The following is a 26,174-nucleotide window of genomic DNA, read 5'->3' as shown; positions in this document are numbered from 1 at the left end:
TGAATGAGTAAGCATACTTATTTTTTAGCCTAAGGTGTGGCTTGATTGTATTTTGAATATTTATTTCAAAGATGTTCTATTTCCTTTGACCTTTTGATTTGATTTATGATCTTTGTTTATCTATATGTTCTCTTGTCTTTTTATAGGCGATTCTGAGAAAGGGGAACTGATCTGAGAAAGGGGTACTGAATATGGTGATTTAATTGAAATGGGAACTTGACTAATGTTCCATGGTGTACTAGACTGTTGTGACTTTTCCAGTTTCATGACTAACATAATGTTGGTTATTGTATTAGAAATATGGAGTGGGTTATCTGAGTTCAACCTTTCATTTAATCTTTTTGTTAAGAACCTGAATTTATTTAGCTAATACTTTGCTCTTGAATAAATGTTTTTTTGTAAGTTCACAAGTCTGATTTAATGGCCTTAGGTCATGGAGAGAGAGAGATAGATAGATGTTTGTGGAGAGAGAGAGAGAGAGAGAGAGAGAGAGAGAGAGAGAGAGAGAGAGAGGTGGGGGTGTGTTGGTGTTGGAGTGAGAGGAAATGGATGTTGGGTGTTGCCAGTGCCTTAGACGCACGATCCATTGCTACCTTTTAAAATAGAAGTACCGAGATTAGAACCTCGGTTAAATATATATATATATATATATATCTATATATATATATATATATATATATATATATATATATATATATAGTGACAGACATACATTATGGCCATGTGAATGTCCTCAATTTTAAGAAATCTAAAAAGGAAAACATATTAATTAAAGATTGGTCATGGCAAATTAGCACATTCACTCCCCTTCAAATACTCCACCTTTTCTTATTGTAGAGTATCTTTTCGAATCTGTGTGCTCTTATCTCAAATTTCCATTCTAGACCAACTTTCAGCAGACAGGAGGAAGCCAACAAATTTCTAATGGTAAATACCACAAGAACGCCCCAATATGGCGAAAGTGGCTGCCCCATGTATATTAACTGGGGTCAGGGCACCGACTGTTTACCTTTGTGGTGCCGATACACCTCCCACCTAACTTGAAAACCAGGCAAAACATTCCAGAGGACAAAGGTACAGTGAATTTGGAATTTGTTTTGCTCAGCAATTCTCTTACTTCTTTAATTTCTGCCTACTCTCATATATAAACTAAATCCACATTGCATCTCCTTCACAGAATAAGTAAAGTGGAAAAATATTTGTGACTCGCAACCATAAGTGTTCATTCATTTTGCTATTTCTTATCAGTGTTAGATTACTTACCCTCTCTGCATTAAGCAAGTCCCAGTTACATTAGTCACATTTTAAATCGAGGTTATAGCACATTCTGATTTGCAGAATAGGAGACCATGGAGGTTGTGTGCACCGCCCATGTTCCAATTGGGCCAAGGTGTTTCTATTGTCATCAGTTATCAAGTCCCAGGATGCAAGATTGAAGAGTTATTATCTATTATTTTATGTTTCATGTCCATTGAAATAATCATCTCTTTTAATCGATTCTTCCCCATAAAGGGCTAAATATTCTTTGGTTTTGCATAGTGGGACTATTTGATTTGTGAACTAACGCAAACCTTAGTGCCACAGAGCTCATGCTTGTAGCCCCTGTGTATAGATTTTCTCATCTACAATGATAACGTAATTAAGTGAAACATTGCATTTCCCTCAACTTCATCAATTTCGTTACATGTTTCCCCTGTTTGGCGTTGTTAACTGTGTGGCACCCAATTTTCTCAGATGTTAGTATATTTCCAAATGAAAGTGTAGACCTTGCACGGCCATATAACGGAAACGATATATATTATATATATATATATATATCCTATATATATATATATATATATATATATATATATATATTCCCGACCCAGCAGAGAATGAATTGCTAACATTTCATTCGACTTAATTCTCCACCGTGAGATATGATGGTAATGGACACAGGTACGTGTTTCACCGAAATAAATTTCTGACCCCCAATGAGATCGATCCCCTGTCTTTCAAGTGAGAAGTTCAGGACGTTAGCAGTTCTTCGCACAAGTCATGATAAAAGTTGGAATCTAAGTACTATGTACCTCAGGTTTATCCCAGGTATACCAACGAATTTTAAGCAACTTCCCGACCCTGCAGCGAACGAATGATTGACAATTCGGTTGACTGTTGGCTTGTAAGTATTAGCGAAATAAAAAAAGAAGAAGAAGAAGAAAAAGAAAAAGGTTTGAGATATCCCTCCGGTTCTTTGGTGGATGTTTTGTCGAACTGAGACGGTAGAGAAAAGGGCAAATTTTCTCTCTATCTCTCAATCACATGAATATTTTATTATAGTTAAAGACCCTAAGGGTTTTATAACAACGAAAGACAAATCCTGAAAGACCTCAGAATCTGGGCTTGCAACGCCTTAAATTGTCAACCACCTCTGTCCTCACTTCCATCTTAGAACAATGCTTTGTTACCGAGATCGAGTAGCCGAAAACGCGTTACAAGGGCAAAGCTCCCTCATAAGGGGAGGGACATTGAATTTTTTCAGGGGAAAGGCAATTTTACCGTAAGCTCTTTTTGATAACCTAATATTAAAAGAATAAGCAAGATCCTTCAAGGCGAGATTGTTTCTTTAAATTATCTTTAAACCTAAGCAGCTGTGAGTGGAGTTCAATGTTATACAATTATCATAAACTTTAGGTTATGGACGCTAGATATTTCCTCTAACGGATTCTTTGCTTAAAATTTAAACTGATTTTACTGGTAAATTTATTCTTTCGCCTTTGATCGGCCTTCTATTTTTTTCCATTGGCACAACTTCAAGTTTAACGACGCAGATCCTTCCTCTGTTTAACATTAAGTTAGCTTTTTATTATGGTTTACGATTTTATTTGTTGCTATGTCTCCCAGGTCTCCCTTTTCAAGAATAAACATACTCCGACTCCCTTTTCAGTCTACTCTGTCCCTTTAAATATTGAGGCTTATAAAGACAAATCCTCAAGAAATCCTCTTTGATACCACTTTGGTACCCAAAATTGTCCACCTCTATTACATAATCACCAAAATGAAACACATAGCCACAGGCTGAATCCTAAGCCATTAAAACACTCCAAAATATACCTCAAAGGAAACCATTTGTGATACCTCGACACAAACACACACACGCACGCACACACACATATATGTGTGTATGTGTGTATGTGTATATATATATATATATATATATATATATATATATATATATATATATATATATATATATATATATATATATATATAAAACGATGAAGTGCCAAATATCTGGTTACTACACTTGCCAATTATAAAATAGTTACCTCACAACATCCAGACATCTGAACCTTCATCAAAGGTAAAATAAGACTGAATGTTCTACAGGCAACGGTGATCCCTTGAACAGCATATCAATATTGCAGAAAATCAGGCTAATTTTATTAAAACCGGTGCGAGGTGATCTTATATGTTATTAAATTAGTTAAAGGGCATCACTCCATCAACAGCTTTTAAGAGTCTAAGTATTTCCCTGGTTTTAAAAGCCTAAGTATTTCCCTACTTCTAACTCCCTTTAATTAAATTGAAGAAAAAAAGCTCAATTACTTTCTATATTTCTACATAAACCAAACTAAATATACTGGTGAAAAACAGGACACCAATAAAAGTTTTAAATAAAAAATTTATTATCAAATTCAAAATTTATAAGTGAAATTCACATTCTCAGGAAAATTTAATGTTACTTGAAAACAACAAAGAGTTTAATTAATTCTTGAATTAAATATTAAAATTAATTTATCACAAAAAAATAAGAAAATCAATTAATCCAATTGGAATTCAAAAATGTTAGGTAATAACTAAAAATGGAAATTAATTCACAAATGTTAAACAACAATAACTCTTGAAAAGTATTCTAAGTAAATGAAAAGTGATTCACAAGTGTTAAACTTAGTAAAATATGCAACGATTAATTAATGAAAACTATTAAGTTAATCAAATTGTTTATGTAAATGGAGACAGAAAAATGTGGAAAATACCAAAATTGCAAAAACACTGAGAAAACAATTACGCAGAATGCAAATTAAAAAAACAAACTTCAATAAGAAAATTGGATAAATGCAAACAAATAACTTTAATAAGAAAATAGATAAATTCACGAAAAATCACTTCAAAAGAATTAAACACAAAACATAAAAATTTGCAATGTGTAAAAAATGAAATAGTTTCACCAAACCACTGTAAACATGTTTTTAAGTTGCAAATTAAAACTTGTAATAACGCATTAACTTGGTACCAATTATGTTTCTGCTGCAAAGAATTCACCAAAGTATTAAAAAAAGTTCAGATTCCACAATAAGCACTAAGCAATATTAGATAACTCTAAGAAATACCAAATCTAAAATATACGAGTGACCAACCACTAAGTATAAAATCTTTACGTTAATGTGAAAGTCTAAATTATCTCTTACGGGATAGAAAGAGAGAGAAGGAGAGCGAGAGGGCAAGAGCAGCCTTTTATGTAACGCGATAGGAAGTCTCAGAATGACAACATTTCTCTTGTATGGTTGTTAGCTGGGTGAGACATTATTTCCTGACGGGCTGAAATCGTTTTGGACCCGAAGTTCCTATGCTAAATCTTTATAATTCTCTTTTAAAACAATAGATAGAGAGAAAGTGGGATTTCAATAATAAAATATATATATTATTACACAACTTAAAACAATAAAAGTATTTTAAAATAAAATATATGATTATAGAATTTTCTTGAATGAAATTAAGTTTCGTCATATCCTTGAACGATGTCACAACCCTTACCACTTCAAATTTAAAGTACTTACAAGTCAACAAATTCTCTTTTGACAAATTGAGAGATACAAAAGTTACTTTACCAGTAATGTTAGCTAGTTTTCAAGACAGAAACATCTCTAACTACTTATATGAAATGAAAAGGCATCAGATGTATGTGAAACGTTTTAGGCAGAAGCCTTCTAGAAGCTTCTAATATGACGTAACTTTACAGAAGAATGGTGAAATCTTCATGCGGTTTCTCGACAAAGACACAAGTCTGAAACAAGTCACGAGGGTCGCATGATTGACAGAATCCCCAAAACAAAACAAAGACTTCGAGATCTCCTTATCTTGAGTGATGACAGAAAATTTCCTTCTTCGAACGGATAATGATAATCTCTCTCTTTTCACATTCTACATTATTCTTAACTTTTAAATTATGTTATGCAAAATCTGAACATACATTATTAGAACATATTAATTCTAAGCAAAACAAGGAATCTGAAAATATTGCAAACAATTTTACAACACTTCATGCAGTTATGGAGAGGATGATATGCATTGCAAAAGCAACAGCATATAAGAATATATATATAATATATATGTATATATATATATATATATATATATATATATATATATATATATATATATATATATATATATATATATATATATATATATATATATGATATATATATATATATATACACTGTTTTTAATGAGTCTCCTCCTGTGTCATTTCCTCCCGTACTCCCTTCTCCCTCATATCATCTCTTAAGCAATCTCTCCACCTGGTCTGAGGTCTCCCTCTCCTTCATATTCCATCCACCGCCACGTCCATCACTTCTCTCGCCACATGTTAATCTTCTCTTCTCATTAGGTGCCCATACCATCTTAACCTTGCCTCTTGCACTTTCTTTGCCGTTTCAGTGACCTTTACTGTACCCTTCATATGTTCATTTCTTACCCTGTCCTTTTTGGTTACTCCGCTCATCCCTCTAAGCATCCTCATCTCGATTACGTGCAACTTTCTGCCCTCTGTTTTCTTTAGTGGTGCTGGTTCTAATCCATATGTCATTGCTGGTCTGACCACTGCCTTGTGCACTCTGACCTTTAATCTTATGGGGACTTTCCTATCACGTATGACATGAGACACCTTCCTCCAGTTGTTCTAACCACACTGAATCCGGATGTTAATTTCCTCTTACATGTTCCCCTCATTGTCAATCACTGAGCCAAGGTACTTGAATTTGTGGACCCTTTTGATGTTTCTCCGCCTAATTTGATTGTAGTTTGCTGGTCCCAATTAAATTTGGTTGTCATATATTCTTTCTTTTGCCTGTTTATCCTTAAAACTCTACCCCCCGAGGCATATCTCATCTTTCAAGCTTCCTCTCCAGACACCATGGTAGCTCCTCCCTGACATCCTCCTTCAACACATCCAAGACGATGTTAAACAGAAGTGGGCTGACGATGGTCTTTACATTTCTATATATTTCCCTGATCACTCTGGCAGACTTCTCCATCACTCCTCTCTCCCTGAGACATCTCCATATTTCCTGCTGTGGTACTCTGCCTTATGCCTTCTCAACGTCTATAAGGGCCATATGTAAGTGCTTTTGCTTCTCTCTGTACTTTTCCATAATTTGTCTCAGAGCGAAAATGCCATTCACAGTACTGAGCCCCTTCATGAATCCTAGTTGCTGTCTACCGATGAAAACTTGTTGCCGTAATCTTTCATCCATAATTTTTTTCAAATACCTTTAGTGTATGCGACATGAGCTTTATTCCTCAGTAATTTTCACAACACCGAATGTCCCCTTTCTCTTTGAATATTGGGATTAATATACTTTCTCTCCATTTTTCGGGTATCGTCTCACTTTCCATAAACTTTTTCATTAACTGCCACAATATGTCAATTCTTTCCTCATCAAGAGCAATCCAGACTTCTGCAGGTATACCATCCAGTCCCACTGCTTTACTATTTTTCATCTTTCCCAGTGCCACTCTAACCATAGCTTTTGTTATTTCTGTGACTGGTCCACAATTTGTGTCCATCTCATCTTAGAAATCTTTCATTGTCTTCATTCAATAAGGCCTCAAAATAATTTTCCCGTCTCCTTATTTTGTGTCTCTCATTTCTCAGTACATTTCCATCCTTATCCTTAATCTGTCTTATGTGTGTTATATCCTTGGTACCCTTATTTCTCATTTGTGCTAGTTTAACCCTGGACAGATATCGTGGGTCCTGCACGACCCAAGGAGTGTTTCAAAAAACATGTTTTTTTCCCATAAATTATCACCCATGTCCAATGCGGGTGTAATCGACCTCTGCAACGGACTCTATATACTGTCAGGTTTGATGGTGAACAGACATCCCAGCCCTCCCTCTCTTCAGTGCATCCCTATTTTCTGAGGAACCACTAGGGTCAAGGACGACCCACATCTTAGTAGAAAGGTTAGTGATCGAAAATCAAAGTTATTACATAACAGTTTCTCAATGAACACTCTGTATAGTCATGTGACTTTGTTGTGTTGGAAAGTCTAGCTGGGTCCTATATCTAAGTAACACACCACAAACCGAGTGGCAGAGATGCCACATACCGCCATATTGTCCAATTTGCTTCGAGTGCCACTTTTTGCATTTTTTGCATAAAGCAAAGTTTCTAGATAAACATCAGATATTGAGTATTATTCATTCTAATCGTGTTATGTACTGTTGGAATATGTCGGAGGATGATGTTTTTATAAAATGAATGCCTTTGTGAATGCATTATCACGTCGTAAATGCGCTCAAGGTCACGTGACCTTGTAGTGCCAATTTCTGTGTTTTTTTACGAATAGCAAAGTTCTTATGTAGCCAATTCATGTCGGACTGTGTGCATAATAGCTAATTAGTGTATTTTTTTATATTGTAAATTGTTTCGGGATGTTTATGGGTCACGTGAGCAAACTCTGGGAGCGGCAGAGATGTCACATAGCAGAAATATTGTCTAATTTCTTTCGAGTGTCATTTTTTTAAGTTTTTGCAAAAAGCAAAGTTTTTAGATAAATGTCGGATACTGAGTATTGTTCATTTCAATCGTATTTTGTACTGTTGGAATATGCCGGAGGATGATGTTTCTATAAAATGAATGCCTTTGTGAATGCCTGCCACTTACCTACGACTTACATATGCCCTTATGGTCACGTGACATTCAAGTGCTAATTTCTGTGTTTTTTTGCGAAGAGCAAAGTTATTACGTAGCCAATACGTGTATGACTGTGGCATAATAGCTAATAGTATAGTTTTTTTTTATATTGGGAAATGTTTTACTATGTGCGCAATCATGTACGGGAGACGTTTTACTTCGTATGCTGTTTGTAGCAAACGTGTGCGCGACCTTGGTAGTGGCTGAGGTGCCATATTGCCAATAATCCATGCGTCTTTGAATGCCCGTTTTTTTTCTTTTTTTTATGAAAAAAGCAAAATTATTAGGTAAACGAAGCATATTGAAATTGAAAAGTGTTCATGCTAGTAGTGTTGTTCATGTCAGTATAGTTTTGTTCATGCTAGTATAAATGTTTATAGTGGAATATGTTGGAGGTTGGCGCGTTGTTTCATCGCGTACGTACTCTGGGCCATTGTATGCGAAGATTCTGTTTACCTTCTTTTCCGAGTGCTCATTTCTAATGTTTTGTCTCTCTCTCTCTCTCTCTCTCTCTCTCTCCTCCTGTGATCCTTTTTGATTAGTGTTTCGTATATTCGTGGGTCTCTCTCTCTCTCTCCCTTTGTTTTAGTGTTTCACATATTTCTGGGTCTCTCTCTTTCACTCTCTCTCTCTCTCATCCTTTTGTTTTAGTGTTTCGCATATTTCTGGGTCTCTCTCTCTCTCTCTCTCTCTCTCTCTCTCTCTCTCTCTCTCTCTCTCTAATGCCTCTTTGATCCTTTATGTTTATGTTTCGTATATTTGTGGGTCTCTCTCTCTCTCTCTCTCTCTCTCTCATCCTTTGTTTTTAGTGTTTCGCATATTTCTCTCTCTCTCTCTCTCTCTCTCTCTCTCTCTCTCTCTAAAAATGAATCTATCTCATCTTTGAAAGCTATAGTAAGTAAAGCTCTCTCTCTCTTTCTCTCTCTCTCTCTCTCTCTCTCTCTCTCTCGCGATATAAATAATTCCATCTCATCTCTGAAAGCTGTAGTAAGTAAAGTTCTCTCTCTCTCTCCTTCTCTCTTGTGCGTAAACATCTCTCTCCCCCCCTCTCTCTCTCTTTTGTTGTGCGTAAACATCTCTCTCTATCTCTCTTTTTGTTGTGCGTAAACACCTGCGTGACCGACCTTGGAAGTGGCTGGGATCCCATATATTGACATTTGATCCATTTCCTTTCGAATGCCCCTTTCTGTGTGTGTGTGTGTGTGTGTGTGTGTGTGTGTTTTTTTTTTATTAAGCAAAGTTATATGGTAAACATTGCGAAGAGAACAAGGTTCATGCTAGTATAGTTTTGATTTATTACTGGAATATGTTGGAGGGTGGTGTGTTGTATCGCGTACGTGCCCGGGGTAATGTTTGTGCTGATTCCGTTTGAGAGCTCATTCTAATTTTTTTTTCGAGTGCTCATTTCTAATTTTTTTTTCAAGTGCTCATTTCTAATTTTTTTTTCGAGTGCACATTTCTAATGTTTTGCTTTTTTTCAGTCATGGCTTCTAGGGCACGCAGAGGTCTGAGTACGGCCGAAATCAATGAAGTCATTGCTCAATATGAAAAGCGATGATTTTGATGGCAGTTATTTCGTTTCATTTGGCTGACACGTAGCAGGGACATCTTCCTGCCATTGGCCACGTCCAAGCTGCGCAAGCGTGTTCGCTGCCGAAGTTGCCCATCTAGAGACGACCACAAGACGAACACAGCATGTTTGCGATGCAAACGGTCCCGTGTTCCTACAGCATCAAACTGTCTTGTGTCCGAAGTGTGTACCTCGTACGTAGGTAAGTTACATCATGAAACTTTTTTACAACTTGTTTGCATAAATGCTATAATTTTCTTTAATTTTTCTTTACAAATCTATATCATCCATTTTTTTTACCTAAAATACTGCAATAGTTTATTTTCATTTTGTCGATATTTCCAAATATTCTAAAAATATTCCCTTTTCGAAATATTTCTTTTGATGACTGCAAAATAATTTTCAAACATCCAGCAAGCCACCATAATAGTTTTATGCAAATCAATGCATAATTATATAGCTAAGTAACATTGAAAATTTCACTCCATTCCTCCATTTCAGGTAGCAAATTTGGCCGTCGCACTTGTCGTGGGTGGGGCCCCATTTACTGTACATATCCATTAGGTAAGTTGCATACCGCTATATATTCTTGTTCTCTATAGAATTTGTGATATTCTGGTAGATTTTCATGCATAAATATCATATCTTATAGTAGTTAACAGACATTTTTATAAGAAATTTTCATGGTAAAACAAGGAGGTCAACAAATGACCTATACATTAGAGTAAGTTTTATGGGTCAGATTTTTTTTTTTGATGATTGCAAAATAATGTTGAAACGTCCAGCAATCTACCATAATAGTCTTATGCAAATCTACGCATAATTAGGTAACTAGATAACACATTGAAAATTACATTCCATTCCTCCATTTCAGGTAGCAAATTTGGCCGTCGCACTTGTCGTGGGTGGGGGCCCATTTACTGTATATATCAATTAGGTAACTTGCATACCGCTATATATTCTTGTTCTCTATAGAATTTGTGATATTCTGGTAGATTTTCATGCATAAATACCATATCTTATAGTAGTTACAGCCATTTTTATAAGAAATTTTCATGGTGAAAATAGCAGGTAAAAAGTGAACTTTAGATTTGGCCCCTGATATAACAGCTAATATCATCTTTGTCCAAATATTTTTACATAATTACTTTTTAGGATAATATGACTTTATTGTGTATAAAAATCAGCCACTTCCTAATTCATTTAGGTACAAAAAAAAATTCGTGAAAATTTGCCAGTTTTTGGAGGCAAAAAAAATTTACCTTTTTTTTCTCTTTTTAGATTTTGACCTCTATGGGTCCGACACCTTTTCTGGCTGTGGAGACTTGTAAATTGTAGTTTTAGGAAGGATTCCTCAATTTATTTTCTTATATAGGTTATTTTGTATTTTTTATAAATATTTTTGTAAATTATTTTTTGTTATATACTTATTTTTTTTAAATATTTGTAATAAATATCAAATTTGTAGATGGGTATTATTTATCTCTTCAGTAGTATAGTATTAATTTCTTTAAACTAATTTTAGAAACTATAATGTACAGCAAAAATCTGAAGTTACTGATTTTTGGCAAAATTTTCTAGACGCTCGGGTCGAGGTTGACCCACATTACATTTAACGGGGTAGCGAAATAGCGATACCTGTCCAGGGTTAAAGATCTTTCCTTGCCCTTCTTTGGTATTGAATTATTTATTTTTTATTTTGATTTATTTTCTATTTATTTATTTTGATTGATTGATTTATTTATTTATCTATTTAATTATTGTTATATATTTATTTTTAATTATATATCAATTTTATTTATCTTTATTTATTCATATTCATTTTTATTTTTGTTAAATGTATTTATTATTCATTTTTGATTATTTATTTATTTTTTATTTTTATTTTTATTTTTAATAAAAACTTTACTTTTTATTTATTAATTTATTTATTTATTTTCATTTATTTTTTTTTATTTATTTATTTATTCATTTATTTTTGATTTATTTATTTATTTTGTTTTAGGTTTATTTATTTATTTTTATTTGTTTATTTATTTTATTTTTTATTTGTTTATTTATTCTATTTATTTATCTATTTACATATTTTTATTTGTTTATATATTAATTTTATTTCTCATTTATTTTTTTTATTTAGTTATTTTTCATATATTTTTATTTATCTTATTTTCCCTTATTCATTTATTTTTTATTTATCTATTTATTTTTTATTAAGTTATTATTTATTTTTATTTATTTATTTACTTATTTATTTTAATTTATTTTATATATTTCATTTATTTACTTGATATTATTTACTTATTATTTATTTTTATTTATTTATATTTTATTTATTTATTAATTATTTTTATTTATTCATTTATTTATATGTAACGAGGATATGAACCTCGTTATTTATTTGGTAAACGTGTAACTCCGAGTGTCAGGCAAACCAACACACAAATCTCTCTCTCATCTCTCTAACCAAGCAACCAGGCGGTTCGCGACTTTTTTTTTTCTCTCTCTCTCTCGTTCTCTCTGCTCTCTCTCACTCTCCTCTCTCTATCTCTCTTCATCTACAGTCCTCTCGTCTCTTCCACTCTAACTTAGGTAATACAAAATGAGAGAGTTGCATTATAAAAAATACATTTATTTAACAACAAAAGATAGTAAATCAATCAGGTCTCACAGACTAACTTAATTAAGATAAACCCCCAATACTAAAATGTGTAAACAGTAATGGTCACACCAAATGTCTATTCTCCCATCGGGACTCCCTCGATCCCCACATGGTTCCGCTAGAACCGTCTGTTTCAAAGACATGAGAAACCACTCGTAAGTACACACATAAGTTTAACAACAAAGATTAAAGACTGGATATTCTCATAGATGTTAAACAGACAACAAGCCACTCTTTGGCTAAAATAGTATAAGACTCACCCAATCAGCCGGAATGTTTCACACACTATATTATAAAGAAACTTTCGCTGAGCTTCCCTAACATCTTGTCTTTCTTCCAAAGACGTCTCTATCCCAAGTCCCTCATAGACTTGGGTTATGATACATTTTAGAAGGAAGAGGCGCACACGCACATACAAACGCACACTTCGTTAACTCCTCATATTACTGGCTACAACCAGTTTCCCAAAGGCACTTTGAAAAGGGCTCATGAACTGAGGTATGTTGACTCGTCTAACTATGCAGACAGGTCGTTGCTTCAGCTCTGTTCTCTACGTTCCAATAGGTCACAGCGAACATATTGGCAATATATCATTAATTATAACCCTAGGCCTAACATAGCTCGGCCTCGCCCACTTGCTAGCACCTGGCTAGCAAAATGGTCAAACAAAACAGCTTCTATAACATAAAACACATTGGCCGGCTTAAAATAAAATATAAGTAATAACTGCACATCTCTGGCATTATAAAATAGTCTTATCACGCTTCATTTCTCCCAATAACACTAGAATTTTCTCTCATCTTGGATTCTTGAATATCCTTCTTTGTCTATAACTAGCTGCTCAACTGTAGCAGGCTGTAGGAACGCGGAATGCCTCCCTCATTGTAGAAGACTTCTAACGACTTCTGTAGATCCCCAAAAGACTGTTGAACTCTGTAGAACTCTCGTAATCACCACGGACAAAACGACAGCAACCTCTCTGCACGGCTGGTGGACGTCTTGCTAGCGTTGGGAAACGACTTTTTGGTGTGTTAGTATGTCAGTCAAGTCATCTGTCAATCCAAGAAAATTAACCCGAGACATACTACTTCTATCAAACAATGATCTCAAAAAGTCAGAAATACTAACTGAACGTCTCCCAACTAACTCCATTTTATATGACTACTAAATCATAAGTCATCATCATAACTCTCAAAGAAAAAAAAATATCAAGTTCTCCAACTCAATTCTCCAAACTCACACATCAGCACACACACAACCCAAAAACTCACAGCAACTCCACGGACTTCTGCACTCCCATTTCAAACTCGAATGTTCTCAGAAGTTAAAAAAAAAGGAAAAATCGTAATGAGCCCAAGGAAAAAAAAAAAAAAATCATGTGCCAAGCCCAGACCCGAAAATGTTCTCTCAAGCTCTGATATCTGAACAACCCACAAAATCAGTAAAAATCTCCAATGCTTAACAGCAAAAACCCCCTTTACTGCTCATATAATTAATTACTTAATGTCAAACTCCCATTTACACAAATAACAACCCCCGAAAAATTACATCTCCCGATAAATTACATCTCCCGACAAATTACATCTCCCGTCCAAAAAGAAATGCTATTTAAAACTCAATCCCCAATTACATCTCTCATAGGAAAAGGAAGCAAAATAAAAAAAAAGGTAATCACAAGTAAATTTCCCCAATCACAAAATACATAGTACATGTATAATATGCATAACCCCCGCGTTTTCCCAAGAAATGCCCCGTGTAAGTTATGGAATTTGTCTCGACTCGTTTTTAACAAAAAAAAAAACCCCCCCTGTTTTTTTTTTTTTCGTAACTCATCGACTGGACATGGCCAGAAAGCAAACTCTTACACATGCGCTTTCGTGAAATGCTATTGTCAACATTTCCAGATATTGCAAAAACTCTGAGCAATCACCACCAGAGGAAAAGGAACAGCACAGCACTTGTCAGCAGAAAAATCCACCTGTGGACATGTGCTCAAACAGCAGCACAAAGAATTGTCTAGTCAGACACACAAGTTTGGAAACTCATGATTCTATAGAAAAAGGTCTAACTGACACGAAGTAAGCACATTTCACAAAATTAACTCCAGGATATGACTAATGTGTCCAAAATTTGTCTTAAAGACGCATTCTCTCAACATGACACTGCCCAATTATATGCCTCCAAAAATAATACACTTGTGAACATGAAAAATGCACAAATCTCCATAGGACCACAATGTAATAATGCCACTCGCCTCCAAATAGTCACGAAATCAAAAAGAAAGAACCACAGAAATCTTCTCTTTGCTCGAAAAAAACAAAACTCCCATAACCACAAAAAAGGGTCACCCGCCAAAGATTAATTCCACCTCCATATATTAATATGAGACACCATATTAATAATAAGAGCACTCCGGATATAAAAATATTTCCTCCATTTGGTTAATAACCACATCCACATATTCCCTCTTATTTCTCTGATAGCCATATGTTAATAAAAAAAACCACCACTCCAGGAATAAAGAATAGTCACCTCTATTTCGGCAAATAAAAAATATTTACCTCTATTTCCCCAATACTCCATGTGGAATAAAACAGGGCTCCAAAAAAATATATCTCCAAATAGGAATATCAAAAAAATGAAATCCTATCTCCAAAAAAAAGTGCACTCAAAGCATCTAACTCACACACTCACAAATATTGCCCCATAATCTCCAAATATGTGTCTCCATTTGCAACAAAGATAGCTGCAAAATAATTGAATTAAACATAGCTCTCATCACCATTTATTTATTTTTTTATTATTATTTATTCATTATTTGTTTATTTTTATTTATTTATTTTATTTTTTATTTACTTATTTATTTTGAATTTTTTATTTTTTATTATTTTCATTTATTTATTATCATATTTGTATATTTTCACTTATTCTTTATTTACTTTTATTTATTCATCTATATCTATTTTCATTTATTTATTTATATGAATTTTTTTTTATTTATTTATTTAATTTTATTTATATATTCCAACTTATCTATTTTTTCATTTATTTTTATTTATATATTCATTTTTTTTTTATTTATTTTAAAATAAATTTTTATTTATTTTTATAAATTTTTGTTATTTTTATTAACTTATTATTTCTATTCATTTTTTGAATTATTTATTTTATTTATTTATATGTACTTTATTTTATTATTGATTGATTGATTGATTGATTGATTGATTGATTTTTTATTTAATTATCTATTTCCATTTATTTTTAATTATTTTTATTTATTATTATTTATTTATTATTTTTTTTTTAATCTATTTTTTATTTTATTTACTTTTATTTTTTATTCATCTTATTTATTTATTTCTTTATTTATTTGTTTTTTATTTATTTATTTATTTATTTATTTATTTATTTATTTATATATTTCTTTTATTTATTTTCATACATTTATTTTCATTTATTCATTTTTATTTATTATTTTATTTATTTGACTTATTTATTTATATTGATTATTTAATTATTTCTATTTAATTACTTTCATTTATTTATTTTTATTTATTGATTTATTTATTTTTATTTATTTTTTTGTTTCTTTTTTATATATTTATTTATTTTATTTTTTCTTTCATTTATATATCTTTATCTATTTATTTTTATCAATTTATTTATTTTTATTTATTTATTGCTAGTTATTTTATTTATTTATTTCTATTTATTTATTTATTTTATTTTTATTTATTTATTTTATTACTTTATTTTTGCTCATTTATTTAATTCAATTTATTTATTTATTAATTCATTTTTTTATTTATTTATTTATTAATTTTCATTTATTTATTTCTTTATTTATTTTTATTTTTTTTATTTATTTTTATTTATTCATTTAATTGAACTTATTTATTTGTTTTTATTTATTCTCTATATTTATGTATTTATTTGTATTTGTTTATTTATTTATTTATCTATCTATTTTTTTATTTTCATTTATTTATTTTTATTTACTTATTTATTTATTTATTTATTTATTTATTTATTTATTTATTTATTTATTTATTTTTCATAATTTATTTATCTTTATTTATTTATTTCTCTATTTATTTCTATTTCCTTACTTATTTATTTATTTATTTATTTATTTATTTATTTATTCATTTCATTAATTAATTTATTTATTTTTGTCTATTTATTTTTTTCATTTATTTATTTACTTATTTGTATTTATTCATTTATTTAATTATTTCATTTATCTATTTTTTTAAATATCTTATTTAATTATTTATATATTATTATTTATTTTGATTTTTTTATCTAATTATTCTTATTTTTATTTATTATTTAACTTTATTTACTTATTTAATTTGATTTATTTATTGTAATATTTTTATTTACTTAAATATTCGTATTTATTCTTTTGCTTTTTTATTTATATATTTATTTATAAATTTTTATAGATTTATCTATCTTTTTATTTTCTTATTTTTATTTTTTTACTTATTTTTTTTAACTTTTTCATTTATTTATTTTTATTTATTTATTTGTATTTATTTATTTATTCATTTCTATTTATTTATTTATTCATTTTCTTCTATATATTTATATATAATATAATAATTTTATTTTATTTATTTATTTTTGTTTATTTATTTCTTTATTTATTTTTATTTATTTATTTACTTGTTTATCTATTTTTATTTTATATTTTATTTATTTATTTCATTTATATATTTTTATTCATTATTTCTTTATTTATATTTATATATTTATTTTTATTTATTAATTTATTAATTATTATTCATCACTATTATTTACTTATTTTTATCTATTTGTTTTTTATTTATCTATTTTGTTTATTTATTTATTTAATCTTTATTGATTTCTTTATTTATTTTTATATATTTATTTATTCATTTACCTTTCTTCTTTTATACATTTTTTATATTGTTATTTATTTATTTTTTTTATTAGTTTATTTTGATTTTGATTGATTTGGATTTATTGATTTATATGTTTATTTTTATTTTTATTTATTTATTCACTTAATTATTTATTCATTCATTTTTTATTTATTCATCTTTATTTATTTAATTATTTATTCCTATTTATATATTTATTTAATTAATTATTTTTTATTTATCTTATTTTTTTTATGTATTTGTTTTTATTTTTACTTTACTTACTTATTTTTATTTGTTTATTTATTTATTTATTTTTATTTATTTATTTTATTTATTTATCTCTATTTATTTTATCTACTTATTATTTTATTTTTTTATTTTCTTTATTTTTTTTTATTTTTATTTATTTATTTCTTTATTTTTTATTATATTTTTTTTTTTATTTGTTTTTATTTTGATTTATTCATTTATTATTTATTTTTATTTATTTTATTTATTTATTGATATTTATTTATTTATTTATTTTGTTTATTTTTTAATTTTTTTATTTGGATTTTATTTCTTTATTTATTTATCTATTTATCTATTTATTCATTTTATTTAATTGTTTATTTATATTTATCTATTTATTTATTTATGTTTATATATGTAATTTTTCTATTTATTTATTTTTACTTATTTATTCATTTTTTTTTTTTTTATTTATTTATCTATTTTCATTTATTTATTATTATTTATTCATTTGCATTTATTTATTTATTTCTATTTACTTTTTTATTTATAACATGAAAAGACCTGAAAAATATTTAAATTTTAGCACATTACTTTGGTGGCTGTTTTCTGCTTCAATTAATCATTATGATACTGCTCTAAAAAATAGTTAAAAAATGAAAGAGAAAAAGTTTTGAAAATATTTCATTTTAAAGGCAATATCTTTGGGCTTATGGTCTCCCTTTTGATGACTAGTTTTTGTTTTAAAAAACATTTAAAAAATTGGCTAAAAAACAGGACACTGAATTTAAAACAAAAATAAATAAAAAAAAACAAAATAATTTAATTTGAATACAATAATTTTTGAGTTTTGCCTTCCTTGTTAAATAACTGATATTTTTCAAAAATTATTTAAAATATCGCCTAAAATTAATGTAGCAAAAACTGTAAAATAAATATTTCAATTTTTTTGCAATATTTTTGAGAGTTTGTTTTACTGTATTTGTTGGCTGGTTTTTGTTGATAAAATTATCAGAAAATCGCCCAAAAAGAAGACAAAAATCAAACACAAGATGATTAAAAAAAATTTCAATTATGATGCAATATTCTGTTAGATTTGCTCTAGTTTTGAGGCCCAATTAGTTTTTCAAAACTCACTTAAAAAATTGCATGAATATTGAACTATGATTTTATTGATTTATTTATTTCTATTTGTCTAATTTTGTTTATTTATTTTATTTTTTATTATTATCTATATATTTATTTATTGTTTTATTATTCATTTATTTATTTTTGTTTATTTCTTTATTTATTTTTTTATTTATTTATTTTCATCAGTTTACTCTTATATTTATTTATCTATTTATGATTATTTATATAGTTATTATATTTTTTTTATTTCTTTATTTGTTTATTTATTTATTTATTACTTATTTTTCTATTTATTTATTTTATTTTATTATTTTATTTATTTCTTTTTCTTTATTTCTTTATTTATTTATCTATTTATTCATTTATTTTTATTTATTTATTAATTTTCATTAATATATTTTTGTTGTTCATCCTTTTTGTATTTATTAATTAATGAATTTATTTATATATTTATTTATTTATCTATATTTATTTGTTTATATTTATTTATTTATTTAGTTATTTCTATTTAATTTTTTTATTTTTTATTTATTTTTTATTTTTCTTATTTTATTTATTTTTATTTATATTTATTCAATTATCTTTATTAATTTATTTATTTTTGATTTATGTATTTATTTATTTTATATCTTATTTTTTATTTATTTAGTTAATTTTTATTATTTTTTTATAATTTGAATGATTCATTAATATTTGCTTTTTTATTTTTAATGTATTTATTTTTTTATTTGTTTATTTATTTCTATTTATTTATCTATTTATATATTTTTTTTTTATTTGTCTAATATATTTGTTTTATTGTATCTATTTATTTTTCTTATTTATATATTCATTTATATTTATCTATTTTATTTTCATTTATTTATTTATTTTTATTTAGTAATTTATCTATTTTTTAGTTATTCATTTATTTTATTTTTTTTTTTTTACATTTTTTTTTATCTTTATTTTTTATTTATTTTATTTATTTTTATTTATTTTATTTATCTGTATTCATTGATTGCTTGATTGATTGATTCATTGATTTATTTACTTATTTTTATTCATTTATTTATTTGTTTTATTTTTTTTTAATTTTTTATTCATTTATTTCCATTTATATTTTTATTTTTTTATCTATTTACTTATTTTGATTGATTGATTGATAGATTTATTTATTTTTTGATTGGTTTATTTATTTCCATATATTTATTTTTTATTTATTTTTAATTGTTTATTTTTATTTATTTAATTTCATTTATTTATTTATTTATTTTTATTCATTTATTTATTTTTCTTCATATATATTTATTTATTTATTTATCTTTATATATTTATTTATTTATTTTAATTTATATATATATATATATATATATATATATATATATATATATATAATATATATATATAGATATATATATATATATATATATATATATATATATATATATATATATATATATATATATATATATATATATATATATATATATATATATATATATATATTTTACTATATTTATTTATTGTTTTTTCATTTATTTTGATTTATTTATTTATTATGGTTATTCATTCATTTATATTTATTTCATTTCTTACTTTATTTTTATTTGATTATCTATTTATATATATTTTTTTGTTTATATAATTATTTTTATTTGTTAATTTTTTTAAATTCATTTATTTGGATTTATTTATTATTTATTTATTTCTTTATTTATTTTTGGTTATTTATTTATTTATTTTTATTTATCTATATATTTGTTCTTATTTATATATTTATTAATTTCATTGATTTATTTTTTCTTATATATTTTTTTCAGTTATTTAACTATTTATTTTAATTCATTTACTTTTATTTCGTTATTTTTATTTATTTATCTTTATTTATATATTAAATATGTTTATTTATTATTACTTATTTATTTATTTATTTTATTTTTATTCATATATTTATTTACTTTCATTTACTTATTTATTTTTTTTTATTTATTTATTTATCTATTTATTTATTTTATTTATTTATTTATTTATTATTAATGATCTATTTATTTTTATTAATTTATTTATATTTCTTTATTTGATATTTTTATCTATTTATTTCTTTTATTAATTTATTTTATCTTTTTTCATTTGTTAATGATTTATTTATTTATTTTAATTACTATTTCCTTATTTACTTTTATCAATCTATTCATTTTTTATTATTTATCTATATATTTATTTTGATTTATTTATTTCTATTTATTTTTATCTATTTATTTATTATTTTTTTTTTTTACTTTTTTATTTTTAGATTTTTTATTTATTTTAATTATTCTTTATTTATTTTTTATTTATTTTTATTTCTATCTATTTATTTGTTTATTTATTTCTTTATTTATGTATTCATCTATTTCATTCATTATTATTTATTTATTTATTTTTAAATACTTATTTCCTCTATTTGTTCTTATCAATATATTTATTTTTATTTATTCATTTATATATTTATTTCGATTTATTTATTTTTATTTAGTTTTCATCTTTATTTATTTACTTATTTATTCTATTTATTTTCATTTAATGTTATTTTGTATTTTTATTTATTTAATTATTGTTTATTTTGATTTTTTTTATTATTTTTATTTTATATAAATTTTTTTTAATTTTTTTGTTATTTAGTTTATTTATTATAATTTAATTTTTTTTTATTTAGTTAATTTTTATTTATTTATTTATTTTCATTTACTTATTTACTTTGTTATTTATATTTTTTTTATTTTATTTATTTATTTTGATTTTATTATTATTTTATTTCTTAATTTTTTTTTGTTTAATTATTTTTACTTATCTATTTTATATATTCAAATATATTTTTTTATATTTTTTTATATATTTTTTAATTTTCATTTTTGTTTTTACTCTCTATTAATTTATTTATTTTATTTTCATTTTCATTTATTTATTTATTTTTATGTATTTATTTTATATTTATTTATTTTATTTTTATTTATTTATTTTTATTTATTATTTATTTTTATTTATTTACTGATTTTTTCTTTATTTATTTAATTACTTATTTTTGATTTATTTATTTATTTTTTATTTTTTATTTTACTGATTTTGTTTTATTTATTTTATTTATTATTTACTTATTTTGATTTTTGATAATTATTTTTTATTTTATTTATATTTGTACCTATTTTATTTTTTACCTTATTTCCTTATCTATCAAATTTTTTTATTAATTATTTCAATTTTTTTATTTAATTATTTATTATTAATTTTTTATTTATTTATGTTTTTTTTTAAATATTTTTATTTATTATATTTTTTATCTTTATTCATTTATATATCATATATAATATATATATATATATATATATATATATATATATATATATATATATATATATATATATTTATATTCTTTTTATTTTTAGTTTCTTTTATTTTATTTCATGATTTTTTTTTTTGTTTTATTTTTTTTATTTTTTATTTTTATTTTTTATTTATAACATGAAAAAGACTGGAAAAAAAAAATATTTAAATTTTAGCATACTACTGTTGGTGGCTGTTTTTCTGCTTCAATTAATCATTATAAAACTTCTCTAAAAAATAGTTCAAAAAAAATTAAAGAAAAAAAGAGAAAAAAAGCTTTGAAAATATTTCATTTTAAATGCAATATCTTTGGGCTTATTGGCTCCCTTTTTTGATGACTAGTTTTTGTTTAACAAAACATTTCAAAAATTGACTAAAAATAGGACACTGAATTTAAAACAAAAATAAATCTAGAAATTAATTTAATTTGAATACAATGGAATATGTGAATTTTGCCTTCCTTGTTATAACTGATTTTTTTTCCAAAAATTATTTAAACTATTGCCTAAAATGAAAGTAACAAAAATTTTAAACAAATGTTTCAATTTTTTCACTATATTTTTGAAATTTTTTTGTTTTTGTTTACTGTATTTCTTGGCTGGCTTTTGTTTGAAAAAAATTATCAGAAAAATCGCCCAAAATAGACAAAAATCCAACAAAAAAAGATAAAAAAAATATTTCAAATATGATGCGATATTCTGTTAGATTTGCTCTAGTTTTAAGGCCTAATTTCTGTTTAAAACAAAAAACTCAACTTTAAAAATTGTATAAATATGGGAAATGATTTTATTTTGATATATTTTTTTATTTATCTATTTTTATTTGTTTATTTTTATTTAGCTTCATTATCTATTTATTAATTTTTTTATTTCTTTAATTATTATTTATTTTATTTATATCTATTTATTTTCATATTTATTTATCTATTTATAATTATTTACATAGTTTTATTTATTTATTTATTTATTTTTATTTACTTCTTTACTTATTTATTTTGATTATTTTATGTATTTATTTATTTAATTATTTATTTTTTTATTCATTTATTTCATTTGTTATCTATTTATTTATTTATATTTTATTAATTTAATTATTTATTTTTATTTATTTATTTATTAATTTTGATTAATTTATTTATTTTCATTCATTCATTTTTATCTATTTATTTATTTATTTATTTTTTATTTATTCAATTTTATTTTTTTCATTTGGTAATTTGTCTCTCTTTAATTATTTATTTATTTAGTTTATTTATTTTTACCCTGTCCCTTTATCTATTTTTTTGTTTTCATTTATTCAATAATTTACTTATGTTTATTTATTTTCATTTATTTACTTATTTTTATTCATATATTTATTTTCATTTATTTATTTATATGTTTTATTTATTTATTTTTGGTTTTTTATTTTTTATTTATTTATTATTTTTTTTTTCAATTTATATTTTTATTTTTCATTTATATTTATTTACTATTTATTTTACTTATTTATTTATTTATTTTTCTATTTATTTACTTAGTTTAATTTGTCATTTTGATTATTAATTTATTTATTTATTAGTATTACCTTTATTTATTTATTTATTTATTTATTTTTATTGTATGTTTTTATTTATTTATTTTTTTTTATTCTTATTATTTCTATTTATATATTTAATTTTATATTTTTTTTACCTATTTGATTTTTGGGGGATTGAATTATTTTTTATTGATTTATATTTAAATTGATTGTTTTAAATTTTTTTATTAATTATTTATTTATTTGTTTTGATTTATTCATCTATTTTTATATATTTATTTTATTTCCTTTATTTATTTATTTATTATTTATTTATTTATTTATTTATATTTATTTATTTTATTTATTTATTTATTTATCATTATTTATTTATTTAATTATTTCTTCTTTATTTATATTTATTTATATATTTATATTTATTTATTTCTGTTTATTTATTATTATTCTTATTGGTCCTATTTATTGTTTTATTTATTTAATTCATTTATTTTCATTTATTTATTTCTATTTATTTTCTATTTATTTATTTTTTATTTGTATTTATTTATGGTATTATTTTTTATTTTATTTATATATTTTTATTTTTATTTATTTACTTGATTTCCATTACTTTTTATTTTTTATTTCCTTATATATTTATTTATTTTCTTTAGTTATTTATTATTTTTTACTTATTTAAAATTATTTATTTTCATTTATTTACTTTTATTTCTTTTATACTTATTTATTTATATCTATTTATGTATTTTTTACTTTAAATTATTTATTCATTTATTTATTTTTTTTATTTACTTAACTTATTCACTTTCTTTATATATTAATTTTTATTTATTTATTTATATATTTTCTTTTTATTTATTTGTTTTTATTTATTTTTTTTATCTTTATTCATTTATTTATTTATTTTATTTTTATTTTTTATTTTTATTTGTTTGTACTTTATTTATTTCATTATAACTTCATTTAGATTTTATTTATTTTATTTTGATTTATTTAATTAATTATTATTTTTTTATTTAGTTATTTTATTTTCTTATTTTATTTTCGTTATTTATATAGATTTATTTATTTATTTTTTTTTTTTTATTTATTATTTTTTTATGTGTAATTATTTTTTGTTATTTATTTATAAATTCATTATTATTGTTTTATTTTTATATTTATTTATTTATTTCTGTTTCTTTATTAATTTTTCTTTAATTATTTTTATTTTATTTATTTATCTTTATTAATTTATTTTTATTTGTATTTGTTTATTTATATGTTTATCTGTTATTTGTTTGTTTTATATTTATCTAGATTTTTATTTTTTTTTTTTTTTATTCGTATATATCTATTTATTTTATTTTTATTTATTCATTTATTTTTTTTAAAATTATTCACTTTCTCTTATTTATTTATATATATATATTTATTTTATTTATTTGATTTGATTTATTTTTTTTCTATATTATTTTATATTTTTATCATTTTTTATCTATTTTATCTTTTATATTTTTATTTATTTGTTTTATTTCTTTATTATTTATTAGTTTATTGTTTATTCTTTATAAATTATTTTCGTGTTTATTTTTATTTTTATTTCATTTTTTTATTCATTTTTATATTTATTTATTTGTATTTTGGTTATTTGTTAATTCATTTATTATTTTTATTTATGTTATTTATTTATTTATTTTTATTATTTATTTATTTATTTTTTATTTTTTTATTTATTTATTTTTTAATTTTTTTTATTTATTTTTTTCCTTTTTATTTATTAACATATATTTATTTTATTTATTTATTTTATTTATTTATTTATTTATTTTATTTATTTTTTATTATTTTATATATTTTATTTTTGATTGATTGATTGATTTTTTTTATTATTTGTTTATTTATTTATATTGGTTTATTTATTTATTTTGATATGAGGGAGAAGGGAGTATGGGAGGAAATGACAAGGGACAGAGGTAGATGGAAGAGACTCATTAGAAACGGCGACCCTGAATAGGGATAAAGCTGGGAAGAAGATTTATTTATTCTGTCTTATTTCTTTACTTTTGTTTTCATATTTATTTATTTTTCTCATTTATTTACTTGTTTTTATTCATTTATTTATTTATTTTTAGTAATTTATTTTTCTTAATTTTCCAAAAATTATTTAAACTATCGCCTAAAATTAATGTAACAAAAACTCTAAACAAATACTTAAATTTTTTATATTTTTGACAATTTTGTTATGTTTTTGTTGGCTGTTTCTTTTGAAAAAAAATATTAGAGAAATCTCCGAGAAAAGACAAAATCAAACAGAAAAAGTTGAATGTATATTTCAATTATGATCTAATATTCATATTAGATTTGCTCTTGTTTTAAGGCCTAATTTCTGTTTCAAAACATTCTTTAAAAATTGCATAAATATTGGACAATGAACATAACAAAGAATAAACAGCTAAGGAATAAATAGTTTTTAATATGATATTTTTAGGAGCTTTTCCTTTATTTTGATTATTGATTTATTTTTCAAAAATCATTTGGAAAACCGCCGAAAACTAGGACAATATATCAATTATTGCACAAAACGTTTGAGAGTCATATTCAATGGTTGTTGGCTGTTTTCTTGTTCAAAAAATCATCATAAAAATCGCCTTAAAAATAAAATGATACAGAAAAATAATGACAGATTTTTGTTTAAAAATTTTTTTGAATATATTTCAATTATAGTACATAATGTTTTTGAAATTTTCTCATAATTTTTACGACTGATTTTTGTTAAAAAAATCACTCAAAAATCGGTTAAAATGAATTTCAAACAACACTATATATGTATTATATACTGTCATCTTATTGCCAGTTAATGATAGGTGAATAATGTATTTGATTAT

The 26,174-nt window shown here is 24.3% G+C and overlaps 1 long non-coding RNA gene across 1 annotated transcript; it reads left to right on the top strand.

Moving 5' to 3' along the window:
* Nucleotides 1–9,602: 9,602 nt before the first annotated feature.
* On the top strand, nt 9,603–10,931 carry LOC135226782 (uncharacterized). The gene is made up of 4 exons (XR_010317275.1): nt 9,603–9,736; nt 10,036–10,098; nt 10,409–10,471; nt 10,816–10,931. It is a non-coding gene; the product is annotated as an uncharacterized LOC135226782 (long non-coding RNA).
* Nucleotides 10,932–26,174: the final 15,243 nt, after the last annotated feature.

The sequence above is a fragment of the Macrobrachium nipponense genome, chromosome 15 (genome assembly GCF_015104395.2).
Source record: "Macrobrachium nipponense isolate FS-2020 chromosome 15, ASM1510439v2, whole genome shotgun sequence".
Classification (NCBI taxonomy): Eukaryota; Metazoa; Arthropoda; class Malacostraca; order Decapoda; family Palaemonidae; genus Macrobrachium; species Macrobrachium nipponense.
The sequence above is the reverse complement of the archived record's forward strand: the minus strand, read 5'-3'. Positions and strand labels throughout refer to the sequence as shown.